Source organism: Rhinolophus sinicus, linkage group LG12 (genome assembly GCF_036562045.2).
Source record: "Rhinolophus sinicus isolate RSC01 linkage group LG12, ASM3656204v1, whole genome shotgun sequence".
Taxonomy (NCBI): domain Eukaryota; kingdom Metazoa; phylum Chordata; class Mammalia; order Chiroptera; family Rhinolophidae; genus Rhinolophus; species Rhinolophus sinicus.
This window is the reverse complement of record NC_133761.1, coordinates 4,550,456-4,573,662: the sequence shown is the minus strand read 5'-3', so window position 1 is coordinate 4,573,662 and position 23,207 is coordinate 4,550,456. Positions and strand designations below refer to the sequence as shown.

The window sequence follows — 23,207 nt, the reverse complement described above, 5'->3', positions numbered from 1 at the left end:
TGCATGTGCTGTTCCTTCTGCTGGGAGTTCTTGTCCCCCTGGGTTTTTGCACGGAGGACTCCTGCTCATTCACACATCACGGCCAGAATCAACTTCTCCTCAATGTCACCTTCCTTGATTGTGACCGTTAACTTTATGTGCCAATGTGGCTGGGCCATGGTGCCCAGACATGTCGTCAAACATGACCCTGGCTGTTTCTGTGAGAGTGTTGTCTATGGATGAGTCAACACTTAAATCGGTGGATTGTGGGCAAAGCAGATGACCCTCTCTAGTGTGGGTGGGCCTCATCCAATCAGTTGAAGGCCTTTATAGAGCAAAGACTAATCTCCCCTGAGCAGGAAGGGCTTTTGTCAGCAGACGACCTTCAGACAGACTTCACTGGCAGCACTGCTCTTCCCTGGAACTGCCGGCACTAATGGCAGGTTTTGAACTTGCCAGCCTTCACAATTACAGAAGTGAACGCCTTAACATAAAGCTACACACACACACACACACACACACACACACACACCCTGCTGGTTCTTTTTCTCCAGAGGATCCTGACAGATCCATTGATCCCCTGCCCAAGGTCTCGCTTCTCCTCCCCCACCAGCTGCTCTGCTTTATCACTGCCCTGTTTCCACCCCCAAGACTTGGCACTCTCTGAAGTTATCGTGTTTATTTCTTTGCTCCCTCATTCACTGCTGCTCTTCCCCACTAGATCGTGTGCTCCCAAAGGAGAGGCACTGTTCTTGTCCTGTGGATGGTTCTAACCTCAGAACCCAGCACAACTGCTGGCCCCTGAAAGGAGCTCCGTAAATAATGAAGTGAAATGAATGAGGGCTTTTGTGCTTAAAAACAAGCATGGCCACAAAAACGTGCACCCAATTGTTCACAGCAGCATTACCCCTAATAGCTCAAAATGGAAACAACCGAAAATGCCCGCCGATCACTGAATGAATAAACAAAAGTGGTGGTAGACCCATAGTGCGGACTCTTATTCAGACATAAAAAAGGATGAGGTCTTGCGACATGCTAAAATGTGGATGAACCTTGAAAACGTGTGCAGTGAAAGAAGCCAGACACCAAAGGCCGCATGTTGTATGATTACACGTAAGTGAAATGCCCACAATAGGCCAATTCACAGAAACAAAACAAATCAGTGGTTGCCAGGCGCTTGGAGGGGGGAGCAGAAATAGGAAGTGATGGGTACTAATGGATACGAGGTTTCATTTTGGGGTGATGAGAATGTTCTGGGATTAGATAGCGTCGATGGCTGTGCAACACTGTACATATACTAAAAGCCATTGAAATGTATACTTTAAATGGTGACTTGTATATTATGTGACTTTTACCTCAATTAAAGGAAAGATGTAGGCTTCCACTCTCTCATTTAACCATGACACCCACCATGTGACTGGATCCACCAGTTACGACTGAGCAGAGAGTAAAAATGACAGTCCTAGGGTCACACAGCTGGCAAGTAGCAGAGTCAAGGACGCCACCCACGTGCATATGGCCACAATGGGTTTAGAATCCACCTGTGTTTGTCCACACCCTCGAAATGCCTTTGATTCCATTTCCTATTGACTGTGCTCATGGTGGCTGCTTGATGGGTCTCAGTCTTCACCCCATCTTCCCTTCTCCACTATGGTGATTATCATTGAGGAAGTATGTACCTTGCCATGTAACTCTCACCCCAAAACTCCCTGAATGGAGGCCCGAGGCATCTCTAACTGAATGCCTAGCAGCAATGGCCCCTTATCTTTCAAACGATATCACTCATTCCCATGTATTTTACAGCATTATTCACAATGGCCAAGATATGGAAACAACCTAAGTGGCCATCAATGGATGAATGGATAAATAAGATATGGGACACACACACACACACACACACACACACACACACACACACACTATTATTCAGCCATGAGAAAGAAGGAACTCTTGCCATGTGTGACAGCTTAGATGGACCATGAGGGCATTATACGGAGTGAGATGAGTCAGATAGACAAATACCATATGGTATCACTTACGTGGAATCTTAAAAAGCCAGACTCATAGAAACCAAGAGAAGATCGGTGGTTACCGGGAGTTGGGGGGTGGGGGAGTTGGGGAGATGTTGGTCGAAGGTTACAAATATGCAGTTAGAAGACGAGTAAGTTCTCGAGACCTAACGCACGCATCGTGACTAGTCAGTAATATTGTACTATATACTTTTAAGTGGCTAAGAGACTGGCTCTTAAATGTGCTCACCACCAAAAAGAAATGATAATTATGTGACCCGATGGAGGTGTTCGCTAAGACACAAGGGCAATCATATTGCAACATGTAAATGCATCAAATCGACGCATTGTGCACTTTAAACTCACATGTCATGTGTCCATTGTATCTCAATTAAAAAATAAAACAAAAAACTCCATCAGCCACTAGTCTCTCCACTCCTCTCCCTTTGAAACCTGCACTTACTCACAATGAGCTATGCTCTGTTCCATGAGGATTTTTCCTACTGTCCCACCCGAGGGACTACTCTCAATAGAACCCGCTCTCTGGACTCCCCTTCTTTCCTCTCTTAGCTAGTGAAAGTCTCAGCTCAAATATCCCCTTTGTGGTAGGTTTCCCCTCTACCTGTCCATTGCAATCCATCTTTTCATTCCCGGCACTACCTTTGCTTCTTCCAGCAGCACCTCAGCCTTTGTCACCTGCCATTTCACGCTAGATGGTGGGGTGTTGAGTCCTGGGGAAGAATCTGCTCTTGGCAACCTGAGTGTTCAACCAATGGAGGATACTGTAAGGAGTAAGGCAGTTGGAGGCCAATATACCTCTGAAAGGGAAGAAAGTGGCGTTTATCTATATCTGCGGGTCAGGAACCTTCCTAATTGTAAACACCCCAGAGTTAGGCAAACACACGTGGACTCTGAGGAAGCCTTTTCACGCTTCCTGGAGGCCAAAGCTTGGTCCTTGGAGCACTGGGCCAGAATTAATGCTCCCCATATGTACCTAGCCCCTCTCGAAGGATCCGTTTGAAGGCTGTGGAAGCCTTGAGTCCCAGACCCAAGAACCCCTCCAGACCTACTGCACATGTGTTGAGACGGAGCGGCAGAGGGGAAGACGAGAGGCAGGAGGGGTGGGCGGCGGGGCCCTCGGCACATGGACCACACGTCACACGGGTGGAAGAGCCTCGCCCACTCCACGCAACGCTCGCTGGCCTCTGTCACTAGGCTCTGGCGCCGGTGTGAGAATATCAGCGTGAGAACCATGAAGGTTCAACCAGTGCATAAAAAATACCTTACATGTTCTCACTACAAAAAAGACATGGTAGTGATGTGACATGTCCTTTGACGCATAAAAATGTTTAATGTGGATGAAGTATAATTTATCTATTTTTCCTTTGGTTTCTTGTGATTTTGGTGTCTTAGCTAAGAAACGGTTGCCTAATCTAAGGTTCTGAAGATTTATACGTATGTTTTCTTCTAAGATTTTTATAGTTTTAGCCACGACAGCTAATGCTTTGATCCATTTTGAGTTAATTTATGTATATGATGTTGAGATGAGAGCCCACCTTCCTTTTGCATGTCAGTATCCAAAACTTCCTTCTGCAAAACAGTATCCAAGTGATGGCTCAGCTCTTGTTGAAAAGTCTATTTTTTCTCTATTGAATGTTCTTAGCACGCTTGTTGAGTAAAGAATATACACATTTTTTTCAACTGGGTGAAGTACTGAAAAAAAAAGACTACATTATCTTTGTTCTAATCCTTACCAGAAGTGTCAAGGTCATTATCATTACCTCTATTTTAAAGTTAAAGAGAATGCAGCAAGGAGCGTTGAAGAAACTTGCTTCAAATCCACCTGGCTGGCTAGAGGCAGGATTGGGATGAAAAAATCCAGTTCTCCTGAGTCCTACATTATTATTCCGTTATATATGAGTTACATCCATCCAGATCAATGACTATCTTATTGTAAACCAGTCTGCATTATTTAAAATGTAGAGAAATTATTTTAAATGGATAGAGAAAACTCTATCAAATTTTCTACAGCCCATGGGAGTTGAGACTACACTTTCAATTTCAAAATAATAATAAAGCTGGAGCTATTTCAAAGACTGTTTCATATATTAGCTCATCGTCACAGCAACCCTATAGGGGGGATAAGTTTATTTTCCCTTTCCGTACATCAGGAAAAGGAGGCATGGTGAGGCGATGTAACCCACTCAAGATCACGCAACTGGTGGGTGTGGTCAAGATGGAGGCAAAGGAGGCAGCTGAGCCCCTGAGTGTGGGCACACATCACTGTGCAACCTGCCCCTTGGGGCTCCTTGGCCGAGGAACCTGTCATTCTCTCTTAAAACCTAAAGTCTTCTACAGGGCTTAACATGCCCAGAGAGTGGAGGCAGTAAGCTCATGAGTTCTGGAGCCATGATGCTGGGGTTTGAGTCTCATCACTGCTTTTTACTAACTGCGTAGCCATGACAGAGTTATTTAAGCTGTCTGCGCCTCAGAGACTCATCTGTGAAATGGGAGATAATTACCTATTTTATTGGGTTGTTGCTGGAAATAAAAACATGTGAAGTGCTTATCATACTACCTGGCACAGAGTGAGGGCTCATAAACATTAATGGCTGTTGTTATTATTACTCTTATTTGCCAAGACGGAAAGAAATGACTGAGGAAGTCATCGTGTGCTGTGCTGTAAGCCCCGGACTGGGAGCTGGGCCGCCTGACTTCTAGTTCCAGTTCTGCCATCCGGAGTGGTGCGACCTTGACCTTTCAGTATTTACAGGGGCTGAGTTCCCTTTGGAAACAAGCTTGCTGATCAGGCCTCTATGCTCTGGTCCAGGCATGTCTCCACATTTCCTCCCCCTCCTAATTCCTGCCCCCCAATGGCTGGCGTGCCCTGAACCTGTCACTTAGGTCCCCATACCTGCTCTTTGCCAATTGCTGCAGGCTCATGTGTTCAACTCCTTTTGTGAACCCAGGGCTTGGAGCATAGTAGGTGCTCAATAAATAGCTCCTGACTCACTGACTGCTACTTGTCACAAGTATGTTTGGCATCTCCTAGGAAGCTTGTCACAAACACAGCAGGCTGGTGAGTGCCCCTGGGTCTCCCTTACCCTGGGTAATGCTGAGTCATGTGCCAACCACCCACTCAGCTGTCATTTCACAGGGAAGCCCTCCCCCCAGAGAAAGTGCTCACCTCCGGTGTCCTCCCCTGCCGTGTCCTGGGTAACTCTCCAAGTTTGCCTCTCTGTGTTCCAATCAGGAAGCCAACGGCAGCTTCTGTAAGGGCACTTCTCGGGGAACGTGGTGATTGAAGCAGATCATGAGTGAGGGAGAGAGATTTGAGGTGAGTGAGGTATGGAACAAAGACTCAGGAATAAAAAGAACAAAAGTATGAAAAAGGGGGGCGGTTTGTTTGGTTGATGTTTTTTTTAAAACACTGAATTGTGCACCTCTTCTTGCTTAGGTGGCTTTTATTTTGCATCCAGGGATGCAGGGCTCTTGGAAGTCTTTTTCTTTCTTTCTCTCTCTCTCTCTCTCTCTCTCTCTCTCTCTCTCTCTCTCTCTCCCTCCCTCCCTCCCTCCCTCCCTCCCTCCCTCCTTCCTTCCTTTCTTTCTTTCCTTTCTTTATTTTTTTTAAGTATGTTTTTCCAGGACCCATCAGCTCCAAGTCAAGTAGTTGTTTCAGTCTAGTTGTGGAGGGCGCATCTCACAGTGGCCCATGTGGGGATGAACCGGCACCCTTGTTAAGAGCATCGCGCTCTAACCAACTGAGCTAAGCAGCCACCCCATCTTTTGATTTCTGTTAGGAGCCCCTGAGCCACTTCAGACCCCTACCCCAGCTCCCTTGGCACACCCACTCCTCCTCTGTCCTTTAGAAAGAGTGAGGTACACGCCTCGTGCACAACTCACAGTTTAAAAGCCCATGTGGTATAACGGTTATATCTGAGTTATCATACATGACCGCATAGCCAGTCCCACAGGGAGAATTTCTATGGGTCCTGCTTTGAAAGTGGGTAAACTGAGGCTTAGAGGAGTGAGTGAGTGGGAAATTCCAGCCTCCTGTGGGTTAGGGCGGCTCAGGGTCCCCCTTAACCATGCCCCCATATCCTATCTTGCCTCTTCATTGCATGATACAGGAAAGGGCTTTTCCAGGCCCCTCCCTCCATCTGAGGGGGGAAGGAAGGCGAGGTCCCAGAGCTCAGGGGGGTCCCTGCAGAGATGGGCCTTGGCTGAGCTTTGCTGAGGAGGCAGCAGAATGCCTTTGGGCTGTGGGGGTATCACTTTCCCACTGTTAGGTGGGGACAGTTTCCTCATCTCTTGTTCATCATACAAAAATTAGGAGTTATTATTTTTAAAGACTTTAGCTCCTGCCTCACGTGTGCTCCTTACATGTGAAACAGAGAAGGCAGGCCTGGAGGAGGGCATGTAATCTTAGGGTGGGTAAAGGGAGAGGGAAGGTGGATGCAAAGAGCAGGACAGGCCTGGGACGGGGCCCTCAGCTGCACCGTACGCCTGAATTCTGAGAAAAGTGGACAGAGGCTCCCAGGGCTTGGACTGACAGAGTGCAGGGGTCACGTGGGCTTGTGTCCTCCAGTACCATAGCCCTTCGTCCGTTGTATCCCTGTGAACAGACTCGTTTCTCTGAACCCTGCTGGACTCTGACCACTCCAAGGAAGGACTTTGCTCTACTGTATTTCTAAGGCTTAATCAGCACATGAAGGGTACACACATATTAATATGAGTTGATAGGAGCCAACAGCAAATCCTGGCCAAAGACAGAACTGGGAGATGGGGCCTGCCTGTGTGAAGTGCATAGAAGCATTCTGTGCATCAAGAGCCCGATCTAAGTGGCAAAGCAGGAAAGGTCTGAGCCCAGACGTCAGTGTTCACGAGTCCACTTGCTCCCAGATCAAGCCACACCATCTGTGATCAGCTTTTGTTAAAAAATAAAGCTGCCATTGTGACTTCTATCCGTTTTATTGCTTATTTATCTCTTAATTTGTTCTTAAATTGGGTGGAGAGTGGAAGAGCTGTTTAATGAGGCCACTTTAAACTTCAACATCATTTAGCTTTACAGTAATAATAGTAATTATTATTATTTTGCATCTCAGTGTTTCTCAAAGGCTGAAACCTTGAAACACGTGCACTAGTGTCATGTGTGGGGTGAGAGACGCTGTGAAGGTACAGATTCCTGGGCGTTTTTCCAGACCTACTCAGAATTTCTGAGGGGGAAAAAGAATGGCCCAGAGTTTTTCATTTTAACAATCACTCCGGTAATTCTTTGGCAAACCAGACGTTGAAAACCACTGCATTTTCTTATCTAATTTCCACTAGAATCACACAAGGGAGATAGACATATGTATCCTATACACAGAGGGTGCCAAAAAATGTGTACACATTTTAAGAAAGGAAAAAACTATTAAAATTGTACTACTCAATATATACCAATAACAAAAGATAAATGCAAGTCATGTTTGACTTCTGCAATTACAAGAGGTGCTCAAAGTGGTTCCCATCAGCATCCAGACACTTCTGATGACGGCGAACTACTGCTTGAGCAACGTTGACCAACGTGTCCACTTGGATACATTTTTTTGGCACCCCCGGTATATGTATATAATAGATACACATATAAATATGAATAAGTAAATATATATTTATTATATGTATTTTGTTTTACAGGCGAAGGACCTCAAGCTTAGAGATGAAAATTAATAATTAACTGCCCACTGCTATGCAGCCCCTGAGTGGCAGGACTATTACATCTGCATTTCCTTGTAACTTATTGGCCTTGCTTTCCCCAAATTCGAGCTGTTCTGTGTCCTTAGGACTGTGTAGAGCTCTGAGGCTCAGAAGATGCACTAAAATGATTTCTGAACTCACATTAGCTATAATTTAATCGGGTAAGGGGAGCAAATGATTTGGGGTGTGGGCACATGTTCAAAGATAAGGGGCATATACGTAGCAGGAGTTACGGGAGTTTGGGGAGAGGAGAGCAGATGTGGCCTCAACTGGAAAAACATCCAAGAAGAAAGTAGGACTTCCGATTGACTGTCTAGACTGAGTCAGATGGGCATAGGTGAGGGGAGTGGAAAAGAAGGTTCCAGGTGGAGGGGTAGCCTGGATGAAGCTCTGGAGGCCAGGCATCATAAGGCAGTGTGAGACCCTTCCAGCCTGTGCCACATCAGTCACACAGCTGGCAGGCTGCAATGCCTTGGGCCCGGCTTATTAAGCACATTTGAAAATTGGGCGAATTGCTTGATTTGGTAAAAAATTACATGGTACATTTAATCAGGCCTCCTTTAAGGAACAAATGTCATTAAACACCCCTTAATTAGCTGCCCCTGCAGCCTGACTGGGTGAAAATGATATCCTTGACAAACTACAAAACATTTTTAAGGTCATATATGGAGAAGAAAAATACCACTGGATGCCCTTGGGTAATAGGCCCATAAAAGCTTGCCTCATTTTCATTCACTGGAAAGATTCATTCTGGATTGCAGCTAATCGGAATGGAATGGGCTTTCTTTGGAGCAGAATGTTAAGACCAAGGTGTGTTGGTCTTTATGCTAAAGGAGGGAAAAATAAAAGATCCAGAAAAACAGACACATACACATTCAATAATACATTTGTTTATCAGCCTGCTGATTTGTTATGGGAATAAAAATGTCTACTTGCGCTATTAACCCAGGATACTGTGGGATATTATAGCAATCCTGGTCTGGCTATGCCAGGACAAAAAGCGAATCAGAGAATGTTACAGAGATGAAGGGGACGGTGCTATCAGTTCCTTCAGTGTAATGTACACTCTCTGCACAGAGAAGAACACACATCATATGTGTGCAGCCTAATAAAATTTCAGCTAAAATCACCCATGTCACTAGCACCGCCAGATCAAGAAACCAAGCCCCCTAATACTTTCTTTCCATCCTCTCCTGCTGCCTCCACCCTCTGGTAATTATTGTCCTGACTTCTCACAGTAGCGGCTGATTTTCCCCGCTTCTGTTCTTCATTTGATGGCATCATGCAGTGTGTACCCTTCAGTGTCGGGCTTCCTTCGCTCAGCAGTGTGAGATATTCATCTACGCTGCTGTGTGTGCTGCAATTTGTTCACTCTCATGGTTGTATCGTGTTCCGCGGATATGCCACCATTTATTGACATATTTTCAGCTCATGGATATGTGGGCAGTTTTTCATTCCTAGGTACTACCATGTTTCCCTGAAAATAAGACCTAGCCAGACCATCAGCTCTAATGCATCTTTTGGAGCAAAAATTAATGTAAGACCCAGTTTTATTTTAATATAAGACTGGGTCTTATAATATAATAGTAAATATGATATGATATGATATGATATAATATAATACCAGGTCTTATGTTAATTTTTGCTCCAAAAGACTCATTAGAGCTGATGGTCCGGCTAGGTCTTATTTTCGGGGAAACACAGTATGAACAAAGCTGCTATGAACATGCCTTTTGTTGGCGAATTTTGGTGCATGTTGGCATATGTTAGCATGTGTTGGCGTATGTTGGCACATGTTGGTGCATGATGGCATATGTGGCCCTATCTAGACATAAGACTCCTGTGCTCAGCATACGCAGTGTAGCTGGAGTGTACACAACATCATGCCTTGTGATAGACACATTGGTGGCAAGAGCATTAATATACCTTAATAATACATATGATATATGATACATATATGTAACATTTATAATAATATATGTACATATGTATGTATGTGTGTGTATATATACATGTACATGTATATAAAACCTATCTGTCTATCATTCCTTTAGGCCATCAGCTCTTTGAGTGCAGGGACTTCTGGCTTATTTTTTCTTCCTAGGGACAAGTGAACTGCTTGGCACAGGGAAATCCCGATCTACGTTTGTTCAACAAAGGAAAGAGCACTGGGCTCCAATGACCTGGATTCTAGTCATTTAGCCTTTCTGGGTCTCAGTCTCTCCATTTGTCTAATGGGGAAGATTCGTTAATTGAAGGATGCTGACTGAGAGAGTTGGCTTTCTCCTCAAGGAACTTACACAGCAGAACCCCTGCCCCCAGCACTTACCTCTATAGTGTGGGGAGTGACAAGTCTTGCTTTTCGTCAGACTTATTAAAGACAGTGTCTACTTAACCTAGATTAGGATTCTGACATGATATCCCCCCAACAGAGGAAGGGTTCTAATTGCAATCAGCAAAATCAAGCCACAATTAAATGCCTGCAAATTGTAATGTTCATGGAAAAAGCATTTTCCATCTCTTCTGGTCATTGCCTCCCCGCCCCCCACCCCCAGAAGTCCCTTCACGGCATTTTCTCATGTTTCACTTCATTTTTAAGTGTTGACTAAATACATTCTTCTGTACATTTAAGATACACCTTTAAGGTAATCCAAACGACGCAAACTAGTAAATACAATTTGAATACGGTTTCTCATTAAAAAAAAATCAAGTAGATTTCAAATAATTTGTTCCCATATTTGATTCCCTGCCTGCTTGTAACGTAGGGAAAATAAGACGTCTGTGGAAAATTTGTACTGTGAGTTCGATCACCAAGTAGATGGACTCAGGGATCACAGCACGGCTTTCAATCATCCCATCCCTCCCGAGGCCAGTCACTTTCACAGTCAGAGCTGGCATTTTCGACCGCGCACTGGCTCTGCATCACTGGGTAAGCCAATGCCTTCTCTGGGCCTTCAATTCCTTATCTATAAATTGTGGTTTTAGGTAAAATTATTTCCAGCTTTTACATTTAATTATTCCCCAAATTTGGAAATGATTTTTAAAAGGAATTTGGGGTGAAGTAGATGATAGGGTGTGGCAGATTGCATTATTTTCTCTTATTTTTCTCCCCTTCCTGCATCCTTTGCCTTAAGACCTTTCACTTCCATCCAGAAGGGGTGGAGGCTGTTCCCCACACCCCATCGTGACTTGCCTGGGCCTTTGAGATGTGGGTGGATGGACAGAGTGCCAGTTCCAAGCCTAGACTATAAGGAATATTGCAGGTTTCTGTTTCCCCTTCTTGTGCTTCCATCCCCCATGAGAAGATGTAGCTGCTATTCCTTCAGGCTGGACCCCAGAAGGAACACATTTACAGCACAGCATTTCCAACCATCCCACTGACCCATGGGCCTGAGAATAAAAGCTCACTGTTGCAAACTGACTGACACATACAAAGCAAGTATGTCATTTTGTCAACAACAGGAGCAATGACAGAACATACCTTTGCCTTGGGTGTCTATTGACTCTCGGTCTGTTGAGACAGGTGGGTGAGATGGCTGTCGAAGAGTGGAAACCTGTCCCAGGTAACAATACATGTTGTTAGCTTTCTGTGTGACACTCTTGCTGAGCCACTGACTTATGTGACCTCACTTACTCTTCACAACGACCTTATGAGGAGGTATGAGTCTTGCCACGCATGGAGGACAAAAACAATGCTTAAAGAAGTCAAGAGCCTTGCTCAAGGTTAAGTAATTACAAGTAGGGGGTGTAGGAGGGAATCTCAGGCCAGCTCTGGACCACTTTGCTCTGCCCCCTCTCAAAAATGTTGATGTCAAATGTGAGTGGTCTGGTGTGTCCACATTCTCGTGGAGACCTGTGTGCACTCATAGGTCACACAGAGGGTGCCAAGGGGGGGACTATGGTTATACATTCTGAGTATGATGGAAAGGTTAGGATCAGACTCGTGGACCATGTGTGGCAAGACTGTCAGTGCTCACCGAATACTCATGTACCCTCTCTGTTGTCCAGGCGCCCTGATGGTTGTGCTGGGAACGTGACTGGGTTCTACCAAGTTAGAAGTAGGCAGATACATGCTGAACAACTTTGGGGAATATATCTGTCGCTTCAGTGTAACCGTTCTGTCCTCACTAAACAGTGTGACTCACGTTTTCAGCGGAGTATGGAAATTGCTTGGCTCTTCCATCTGGAGTGGATACCTGAGATATTCTGTTCTCTTCTGGCAACAATTTAAGATGTCCAAAGTACCTGCAACACATTAGATGCACGTCAAAGGAAAATAAAATGCTGAGCTAGATGGATGAATAGAAGAAAGAAAGAGTGACAAAACTGTATCTGAGAACATAATTGGGAGATCCGATGGGAGATGGAAGCGTGTCCAGACAGCCTCCTCTCCAGAATGGAGAACACGCCACCAGACGTCTTGTTCCTTCTCTGATTTTAACATCAGTGACATTGAAGCAGGAGTTGTCATTTCAGTGGACGATGACGGCAAGTTCGATCGTCAACCGCTGCCTCTGAAGAAACAGCTTATTAGCTTTAGGAGCTCACAGCTACCCCCAAATCCAGTGGGAGCTGCCACAAGATAGTGCCATTCTTCATGGCTTTAATCTGAAACATTTACATCCTTCGGGGGACTGTATCAAGAGCTTTTAATGAAAAAAGTTCCATTTGAAATAAGCTTGTGCTTTTTTAAAAAAATTGCTTTTCTATTCTTTTTCTTTCTTCTTTTTCTTTGTCTCTCATTCTGGAAAGGCAAGCTATAGAGTGTTATAGTTAATTCCTCACACCTCTTGTTCACTGAACAATTATTGAGGACACTTTGAAGAGAGTTTTTTATTTTCTTTTTTCTTTTCCTACTAGGAAGAATAATAGGACCTGAAATTTAAGCAGACTGAGCCATGGGAGCGGGAGGAGTAGGCAGTGGCCTGGGCTGAGCTGAGGGCTGTGGACCAAAAATACCTCCTGTGGAAAAAAATCAATGTCAGGGAATCTGCACTCAGGAGCTTTTACTTCGAAGAGTTGGAGGCAAAGAGGTTACTATTTCTAGGCAAATATGGGTGAGATACATACGCATAGAATCTCCATGATTTGGGCATATAGATGTATGATGATAAAATGTATGCAGTCTCTTATTCCTTCAAGCTCTGCATTAGCTGTGAGCTCACATAATGTACAAAACAAACCTATGAGTTAGGGCTCATTTCCCCCATTTTATGGGTGCGACTGAGGTGTGATTTATTACGTTCTGGCTGAATGGGGATCTATGTGGGTTCTTGTAAGGGCTGTCCAAGGATGGTTCAGAGGCTTTCCCTGCCACACTCTTTCCATAAATAAATACTATCTCTGCCTCCACCACCACCACCACCATCAGTACCACCATCCTCTCCACCACTACCATCATTACTGCTACCATTGTCACTGCTTTCACCACCACCACCACCGCCACCAACACCCCCATTCCCCTCCCTATCACAGCCACCACCACTGTTGGCATTACTGTCACCATCAGCCCCACCATCCTCTCCACCACTACCACCATCACTGCTACCATTGTTACTGCTTTCACCACCACCACCACCGCCACCAACACCCCCATTCCCCTCCCTATCACAGCCACCACCACTGTTGGCATTACCGTCACCATCACCACCACAACCAACCACCATCATTATCACCACCACCACCGTTACCACCACCATGGCTACCACCCTCACTACAACCAACATCACCATCACTCCATCACTTCCAATAGCTCCTTGTACCATGATGTCCAGTCACCGGAGGAAGACTCAGTGCCCATGCAGCTCCCGGGTGCGGGCATAGATGGTACCTACATGAGGAGGCTGAAGTGTCTACATACTCGGGCTCAGCCTCTTTCCCCAGGTATCTCAGGTCTGCCTCCTCCTGGGTTTCACTTTCCACTATCATCACTCACTTCTCAACTGTCTCTCCCCTGATCCCCCAATCAGAAGAAGGAATCATGTTCTGAGCTAGGGTGGAGGGTTGGAAAACTCACTCTTCAGTTTCAACTCCACAGGAAAAGCTTGGTCCCCACCTCCCCAGGCCTTTGTTCGCTGTGCCGTCCTCCCTTCATTTAGGTAATACTCACGGAGCCGAGTTGGCTCTGGGTTCCAGGCTTGGTCTATGGGACAGCAGCCTGGCGTCATCCAAAGGCTTATCAGCCACAGAATCTCAGACTCCACCCCAGACCTACAGAATCAGAACCTGCATTTTAACAAGCTTCCTGGGGGATTCTTAAACACAGACTTCAAGAAGCACTTCTGTAGCTAACTAACTGATGGAGGGTAAGTGGTGGGAGCACAAGAAAAAAACTGTACGTAAACCTGGGATTTCAAAACTATTTGCCAAACAGACAAGAGAACCGAGGCTCAGAAGGGTGGTTGTGGCTTCATACCCTGCTGCTCAGAGAAAACAGAGCAAAACGAGACCCTGGACTTCTGCCACCAGAGCGTGAGCTCTTTTCAGGACAGCTTGCTACCTCTCCCTGTGCAGGTCAGAAAAGTGTCCTGTACCCTGAATCCAGGGCATGTAGAAAGTCAGTGTGGGCAGAGAACACCCACATGGCCTGGGGTCCAAATTCCAGTGGAGGGTACAGTGCCAGGTCAGAAGTGTCCTCCAGCAACGCGACTCCACATTTGAGTCCTTTCACAGCTTCCTTTTTACTTTATTCGCAGCTGAAATCATTGTCTCGTGTGATTTTGACCACATGCTTACTTCTTATGGCTTCTCCCACTAGAATGAACTTCACAAGGCCGTGAACTTTTTCCATCTGCTTGTGGCTGTATTCCCAGCATTGTCATATAGAAGACGTTCGAGAATTTGTAGAACAAAGAAGTGTAAGAAAACAGAGGTCCCCAAAATGAAAATAATTTACTAACATTATTTGTTTAAGTCAAAAAGAGAGACAATTGTCTGCCAGGCAGTACCCTAGGCACTCTATATATGTTCAATCCCTTATGGTAGTAGGTATTTTTCATATATATATATATTTGTTTTGTTTTTTCCCGCATAAGGATGGCTGTCCCGAATGACAATGCTAATATGTCACTATCCTTGTCAGACATAAGACTTGAATCTTGATCTATTGACACGATTTTTTTAGATGCAGAGAAATAAAAAGAAGGAAAGAATAATTTGTTCATCTATTCTAAGCATAAACTCCATGTCAGATGGAAAGGGAGACACTTTCTATGCATTATTTCTCTTAATCTACCCAACATTATACAGATTGTGTTATTATCTCAAATTTTCACTGAGAAGGCACAAGCCAAAGACCTTTTGTCTAGAAAGTAGTTGACACATATTTTGAAATCAAAACTGTTTTATTTCAGTCTATGTTCTTAGTCACATACCACTTTGTCTTCTCACTCTTCCTTATTTAAAGGAACTGATCTCTATTATAGAATACTCAGTAAGACCTCCATTCATTTTGGCAGAAGTTTACCATATACCATAAGGAAGGGAAGTTAAAACATAGGAAGCTGATTGCAGAGATTTCTTTTAAAGCAACCATTGTCATGTTTTCTCTTGGGCCAGCCTGTGTCTGCTCAGTCTCCTGTACTTTCTCCTTCCACTGCCTCAGGTAATGAGTCCTTAACACTAGTTGGCTCCTCAGCCTGCAAAGAGGGCCACTTCTGTTCTCCATTCTTTATTTCCTCAGCAGCAGAGGTTGTATGATGCATTTCAGAAAAAATTTCCAACGAGGATGAAATTGGATTGGGTTTCTGATGGACCTTCTGTGAGTTAAATCTTTCTCTCCCTGGAAGGAGAGAGACCTTGAGTTCAGATTCAGAGGGCCTTGGATCTGAATCCCGACTCGGGAGGAGGAAGTACTTGCTCAGAGGTTGTTCTGAGGTGTGGGTGTTCTGATGAACTGCTTCCCGTGTGCCCATGGTCTGTGCAAGCTGGTCCATGGACGTTTGCCTGATCGACTGAGGATTGCATGGTCTTGGGGAAGGGGACCCAATAGTCTCCTGAAGCTCTCGTTATGTTCCGAGTAGAGATACTGCCACCCAGGTGTGCAGACTAGGGCATAAATGGAGGCTCTGAAGAGTGAAGTCCTCTCCCTGCCACCTTACAACATGGGATATGTTTGGATAAAGCATGTTGAAAGAAAAGGCAACAACTGCCACTTTACTCACTTAGAAAGAGTAAGCATTATATATAGCTCAATAGGTTAGGAAAAAGGGATCTTTTGGGATGAACAGACATTAAATATGTTTTAACAAATCTTTAGAGGAAGCAACCGTGGCAAGATCACAGGGCTTAATCCAATGATGAGAGAGTTAGTGTGGACTGGGGAAAGAAAGGCCGACAGAGAGGAGACATACGCAGTATGTGATCACATGAAATTCAGTGTACTTACAGAGTAAGAATTAATTTGGGAAAAGACTGGCCTAAAGGTTATCCAAGACACAGAACATTGTTAAACAGGAGACACAGCATTAAAAGACTTTAGAAGTGAATGTGAAAGAGAAACATTTGCAGTTTTTGTTTTTTTTTTTTATTTCTAAGTTATCTAATTACCAGTGGCAAATAATTGCTATGCTGATTATAAATAAAACTATTATCCTTTTATTAAAACAGAGCTAAGAAACACTATAGAGAAATAATTTTTAGGTAAGAACAGATAATATTTTTTTCTCCCCTGTTGCTTTCAAGTACTTGTATTCACAGTGACTCAGTCTACTTCCAATTACCCTGTGTTCTCGAAGCACAAGCAACACCTTTCCTTGATTTTCACGTGGGATTTGCACTTTTCACTAACTCAGACTCAACTAATGAAGGGCAGTCTCAACTAATGAAGTTTTACTCAATTTGTCGCCCAGTAGTGAATTTACCCACTGGGAAATGAACAGAAAGACAACCTGGGGCCTTTTAGGAGTAATTAATGTGTTGAGAATTTCTATGGAAGTTGAATTGCTGGTTCTAAAATGTACAGTCTAAACAATTGTCACCCCAATAAATTTAATAAAAAATAAATAAATAAATAAATAAATAAATAAAATAAAATAAAATGTACAGTCTAGTTACTGCTGTTACTGGGCTGGTGGGATGTTGGCCTGGGAGCGGGGGAAGGGCACAGGGGAGGATTATCTCTTATTACTAATTCTGTTTCCCAGGCAGACTCTTTCATGCCAGGACTGTTGATTTATCCTCCTGACTCCATGTTGAAGTCGGCTGTGGACTTAGGGGTGATTTATTTTGGCTGCGTTAATATGAGCGACGTCACTGGGCCTAATGATTAAGTATTCATGGTCGGCCATAAATTACTCTCTTTCTTTGCTCTAGATAACAACGGATTATTTTTCACCACTTCTGAGCATGAATTATGAAGGACAGTTACTTCTTTAATCTCTAGCACATCTAGCCATGAAAAGGTTTGTGTCTCCAAGTCTCCCGTTTCAGAAGACAAGCTACAGCTACCACTTCTTTCTTTTAAAAAAAGAAAGAAAAAAAAAAAACACAAAAAAAACCATGAGCGAATGAATTACTGCTCCTGAACATTTATCTAGGCACTATTGTCTAGTAGGGGAAAAACTGGGTTGTGTGTCAGGAAACTTGGACGTTTTCCAGGGTCCCGCTTCCAATCAGCTGTGGGAATAGCTACAAATTCCAATTTGTCAGGCCTCAGTTTCCTGATCTGTTAGTCAAGAAAGCCAATATACTTGCCTCTCCTTTCAAGTTATTGTGAGGCCCATGAAGACAGCAGCGACACGTCATAAGGACAGCTGGGACGATATGAACGTACACATGTGTTTGCATGTGTATTGATATGTGTGACGTCTGTGTCGGCATTCAGTTATGGAGGAGTCACTGCCAGAAACTAGAGGATTGGTTACCACCCCTCTGTGTCTCTGGGATTACATGTTTTTTTTAACTTTTCATTGTCATGTTTCCAAAGTAGTTGGACACGTACTTAGAGGCCTGAAACCAGCATAAACAGAAAACCCATCTTTTTTTGTTAACAAATCATCATCTACTTGGTTGCTCCTCTGTCAGGATACGCAACTCACAGTTTAAATCATGGTTTAGAATCATTTTGGTCAGTTTCTCACAGATAAATATAAAGAGTGTAGATATAGCAAATGGCGTAGTGAAAAAAAATAAAAAATAAATAAACCCAAATCAAAAAAGGCCTTGCAGGAAGTAAAGTCAGGTTTCAAGGTCAGAGCCTTCCTCCTGGATTCTGGAGTTTCCTTTCCGTGGGGAACATGATGGCTCTTGTATATTTGAACTGAGTCTGACTTCTTGAGAGCACAGCGGTATTTTTGCACTTGTCCTCATCGCATGGCCGTGTGGCACGATTAAGTTGATGAATTCAAGTTTGAAGCCAGCTTCTGTCCCAAGGGATTTCCTGCAAGAGGGTAAAGGCAGCCTTCCCAGGCCTTTGGGTACCGAGAGAAGCAGGTTGGAAAACACATTCTTGCCACTTTAAACACCCATTCTTGTCTGCCAACTAGAAACTGCCTCCTAATGTGCCACATCCCACACGCATTCGGATTTAATTTGTTTGCTTTTTTTCGGTGATTGCTCTTTAATTATTGCAATGTTGAAACAACTTGCTCTGTCTCCAAAAATACGCTCCAGTAGGTGGGGGAAAGATGAAGGGGTGCCGTACAGGCGGCCTGGAAGGCTGAGTGACAGCTGCCTGAGGAGCAGTGGCTCAGGACCTGGCACCTTCACTGTTCCTGCACCTCCCAGAGGAAGGACTCAGCTGTTAGAGGTCAAGGTAAGAACCGGGTCCTGAAAGTGGGCTCGGGCCAAAAGGTAGAAGTTATAGGTGTATGGAAGCTAAACTAGGTAATATCTAAGAAACTCCCTTGCCTCCAAATATGATCACATTCTTTTAAGTGTATTAGCTTCTTGGGATGAAATGTCATAATGTAGAAAACAATGGACAAGTGGCAGGCCTGTTTTAGGATACTTTTCTGTCACTTAAAGTCTTTGGGTCTTTGACGAAGTTTCATAAACTTCTTTGTGCCTCAGAGTTTCCGGTAGTAATATGTGTATACTGATATTGAGTTCATGGGGTTACTCCGAGGCTCGAATAAGATTAATTTCTCTTAGTGCTTTTTATGGGGTGGGGTTGGTTCCTCTCAGCTGCTTTTCTGGGCAAATGCATTTCCTCCTGTCTTCCCCTGCAGCTTGGGAACGTGGGCCAACATGGAAAACCGGAAGCCTATATCCAGATCTAGATTCTACTAATCGGCCACGGGTGAGTCATTTTTCATCTGCTAAGGTTGTTGTGAGTGTTCAACGGGATGGAAATTATGACAGACCGTTTCTTGAGCTCTTACTTTCTATGTGCCAAACACTGTGATAGCCCCATCACACAAATTAGTCGGTTTCATCCTTAGGAAATCCTAAGATCCTCAAATATTCCCAATGTACAGAGGCCAGTGAGAGTCAGAGTGAGAACAGGAAGAAGAAAAAGCTAATGTGAGAGAAGGGAGACGTACGGAAGAGGTGGGGGAGAAAAGAAAAAAAGAAAAATAGTCTCAAGAAGGGGAGCCACATGGTTAAGTTGAAGCTTACAGACTTCTTCCATAAGCTCTCTGCGCCCTCGGCTTTGGAAACAGCAACTTTTTCTAAAATACGAATTTCAAAAAGAGAAGAAACCAAGTCAGAGAGTCAGAGTTAGAATAGGACAAAGGATTTGTTGGTGTGTTTTGACTGAATCCCCAGATGCGAACATTTTCGATATTCTTAGAAAACCAAACTAGTGAGGATTTTGTTTCCTCCAGTGTCTAGTTCAATATCCCAGACTTGATACTGGATAGACAGGTGGCTGGAGCTAACCTACTGCTGGAATGATTTCAGTGTTCAGCTAATGCTTCATTCGCTCAGCCAGTACTTACTGAATGTACTGTACAGATCTGATGTTGGGGGTAAAGCAGAGCAACAGGGAAGTTATGTAGGGAGGGTGGGCTTAAGCTTTAGCTTTTGTCTTTGGGCAGGAGACGGGCTGGGTAGGCAAGATCATGGAATCAACAATTTTTGGGATGATTTACAAATGATTTAAAACTCTTCTTTTTTTTGTTTCCAGGTCTGCCACATCAAGAATTTTCAGCCCTAACATTTAGCTTAGTGACTCTGAGAGACACAATCCAGGTAGACGACTTTGGATAGTCTGCAATTTTTATTCTTTGTCAATAGAAGTCATATTTAATCTGATCTGCATCTATGAAGTGGGCAACCTCATATTCATACCTAAATCACAGAGGTATTCTGAGTGTCTCCAATGCTCTTTGCAAACTTTCCAGTACCCCAGACACACACACACACACACACACACACACACACACACACACACAGTACTTTTTATTTTTTATTTTTTTCTATATTTAATGATGTTTTGGCATCTTAATAACGTTTCTGGCTGGGGAGAGACTACCCCTCTAGGGCCTCAACAATTCTTAGAGAGAGCAACTGGCTCAGCCAGGAGCATGCCTTTGGAATGCAAATGCACCGTTCCAGAGTCCTACCTGCCCTGGCTGGGCCATACAACCCAGGAGGCAATAACCCTCGTCCTTAATCACCCTGTCTGGTTCCAGGCATAGAGGGACCATGCGTGTAGGTAATAGTCCTCCAAAATTATTCAGAGTAGCCAATAACAAAATGGTTGCCCTTCCCTTCTCACCTTTCCTGTAAGAACTTCAATAAAGCGCTCGCTCTTGTACCTGTCTGTGCCGCCTGACTGCACTGGCCCTTCCCCACGTGGCCCCGGGTGATGTGCCACTTCCCCGTTCCTACAATCAGCTTTATTTTCCTGGGCCTCCCCTATGTCTCCTCCTGCGGCCTTACCTGACTGACCATCCCATCAAACACAGAAGACACACAGATTACTGTTAGACAAAGGGCTTTCTAGTTTACAAAACAAACTTACGTTCACTAGGTAAAAGTCACATTAATCTTTTAAAATGGCTGTCTCTTTCCTCAGGTCATGGGTTAAGGAACAGATTCAGAGAGGGGACAATCTGAGCAGGCTGGCCCAGTTCAACCCATTCAGGAGGCAGGCCTGAGACTCAGGTCTTGGACATCCAGGTTCCAAGTCCTGAGTTTCAGGGTTTCCACTCTTATTGTAATCTCCTTCTGTAACCTCAGCTGTGGTAACTGCTAGGTCTTCCATGAAAATACCGTGGACCATGCTGATGAAAGCAACACTGTTGCTCGTTTTACATGACATCAGAAGACAAGGCAAAGGGAACCAGCATGATTTGAGCTCTGACCCTCCCGTGATTTAGCCCTCTCTGAAACAGAGGTTATTGTCTCTGTGTTACAGATGAAAAAAAGGGAGACTCCAGGCTTTATTTCCAGCTGAAGGTCATACGGCTGGTAAGTCGGACAAGTGCGACTTCCCTCTGGTAGCACAGCCCGCGTCTGCAAGTCTCTCTAGGTTCTCCGGGCAACACAAGCCCCCTCTCTAAACTCTTTTCATGATGCTTTGCATTTTCTGATCAAAAGTGCCCGGTGGGGATAGACACTGGGAGGCAATTTAGCCAAATATCCTTTTTAGCAAATGATTTATTTACTGCTGCTAGGACAGCATTTTCTCCGATTCTTTCCCTGGCCCGCCTGGCTGCTTCCTGTCTTTTTTGTTCATTTCTCGCCAGGAAGCCTCTTATCTTTTGCTGATTTGGGGCCAGTACATTTTGTCCCCATAGTGAATCTGAGACTAATGGGCGCCCAGAAGAAAGGCAAAGCTTAAAGCCACTCAGAAGCACAGTTGTCTTCTCTTGGAATAAACACGTCCTTTTTCCTTACATTTCTAAGCGGGATCCTTCCTAACGACCTCTGTCCGCTCACACCACGCACTTTTTCTCACACATCCATCCTCTTCCCAAGCAAGCGTAACTGAACAAACATGGATGACATGGGGAATAGGAAGTAATTCTGATAAGAATCCGTGTGCCCTTACTCTTTGCATAAGTTTTAGTATCTGTGAAGCTGCATCTGAGAGGGAGGGGGCGGTATTAGAGGCTCCTAAAAAGAGAAACAGACACAGAGTGCCTTGTACTCTGTGCTCATATGCTCAACATTACCACTTTCTTTCTATACATTCAGAGGATCGCATGACCAGTGAGCTGTGAGAACAGGACCAAAACTCTCTGAAAGGCTGTATGTCTCTCTCTCTCTCCAGCATAATACCTGTCCAGATGAAAAGTACGGCCTCGCTTACAAAGTTTGATGGAGGCTACCTAGTTGAAGAAGGCAAGTCCAGTAGAATAAAACCAACCTGGAATGCTGTTTCCTACAAGTCACCTTGGCTTACCCAGGGCTATGTTCACGTATCACATGCCCAGAGAGGTCAACCCTGCCACCCTGTTTAAGTTGCCCCTCCAACACTCTCTGTCTCCCTTCCCTGCTCTGTAACCTCACTATCTGACACATTATATATTATACTTATCAATTTACTGTCTTTCTTCCCTTGCTAGAGTGTAAGGTCCTTGAGGATGGGAATTTCAACTGTTTTGTTCATTGTTACATTCCCGGTGCCTAGAACAGTGCCTGGCACACAGTAGGTGTTCAATGCATATCCAATGAATGAATGAATGAATGAATGGAAAAGGGAGAGTTAGGTATCCAGTGGTGAGACCCAGAGCGCTGTACCAGTGCTGCCTCTATCAGTTCTTTTTAAAACACAGAGCCGGCAAATACATTTCAGATGAAAGAATTTGCATGTAAACAGCTACTCAGCTAGCTCTCCTCAGTCTGGATGGCTCTTGCCATTAAATCTCTGAAATCAAGATGGAGACTTTATGTTCATTCTATGAAATCTTACCTTTGTTAGAAGAGGCCAGAGAGCTAGGCTCAGAGTCTGGGATCGGGGCACCAGCACGGATGGCTTCTAGGTGAGGGCCTCTTCCTGGTTTACTGACAGCCGTCTTCTTACTGTGTGCCTACATGGTGAAAAAGTGTGGCATCCAGGATTATACATTAGATATTTACAAACATTGGCAACACACATAACGAATGAGGTCAAAAGGAAGGTATTTTGATGAGTCTTCAAAGGACTGAGCGCTACAGCTAGTGGAATGAGAATAGAAGAAGCATCTATTAGGTCTACCTCATTGAAAGATACTTGGAGACTGAACCACTGCTCCCCTATCTGGAATTCACATTTACTACATCGCCAAATGCATGTTTATTTGATCCAGAGTTTTTGTCCTGGTGTAAAAGGGATACAGAAGTAAATGTGCATGAATTGAATGCACCTCTGGAGATTCAGCTGGGGAGAGATTGATCTAGTCAAATTAGACTGGCGCTTGAAAGACAGTAACAGTTGAGTGCCTGCCTAAGAAAAGACAACTAATAAATGCATGCATTTTTGAATGCATGAGTGAATGGCTATAGCCAAAGTGTGATAATTACCCAAACTGGGTACCTCGAGTTTAAACGCCACATAAATCGTCTGAGGTTCTGGGTGGTTTTGTCACAAACAGTTGTTTCCACTGGTTA

The 23,207-nt window shown here is 44.3% G+C and overlaps 1 long non-coding RNA gene across 1 annotated transcript; it reads right to left on the bottom strand.

Moving 5' to 3' along the window:
- Positions 1-5,177: 5,177 nt before the first annotated feature.
- Positions 5,178-22,650, bottom strand: LOC141567801 (uncharacterized). The gene is made up of 4 exons (XR_012490643.1): positions 22,531-22,650; positions 11,870-11,969; positions 11,206-11,278; positions 5,178-5,269 (listed from the first exon to the last, which is right to left on the bottom strand). It is a non-coding gene; the product is annotated as an uncharacterized LOC141567801 (long non-coding RNA).
- Positions 22,651-23,207: the final 557 nt, after the last annotated feature.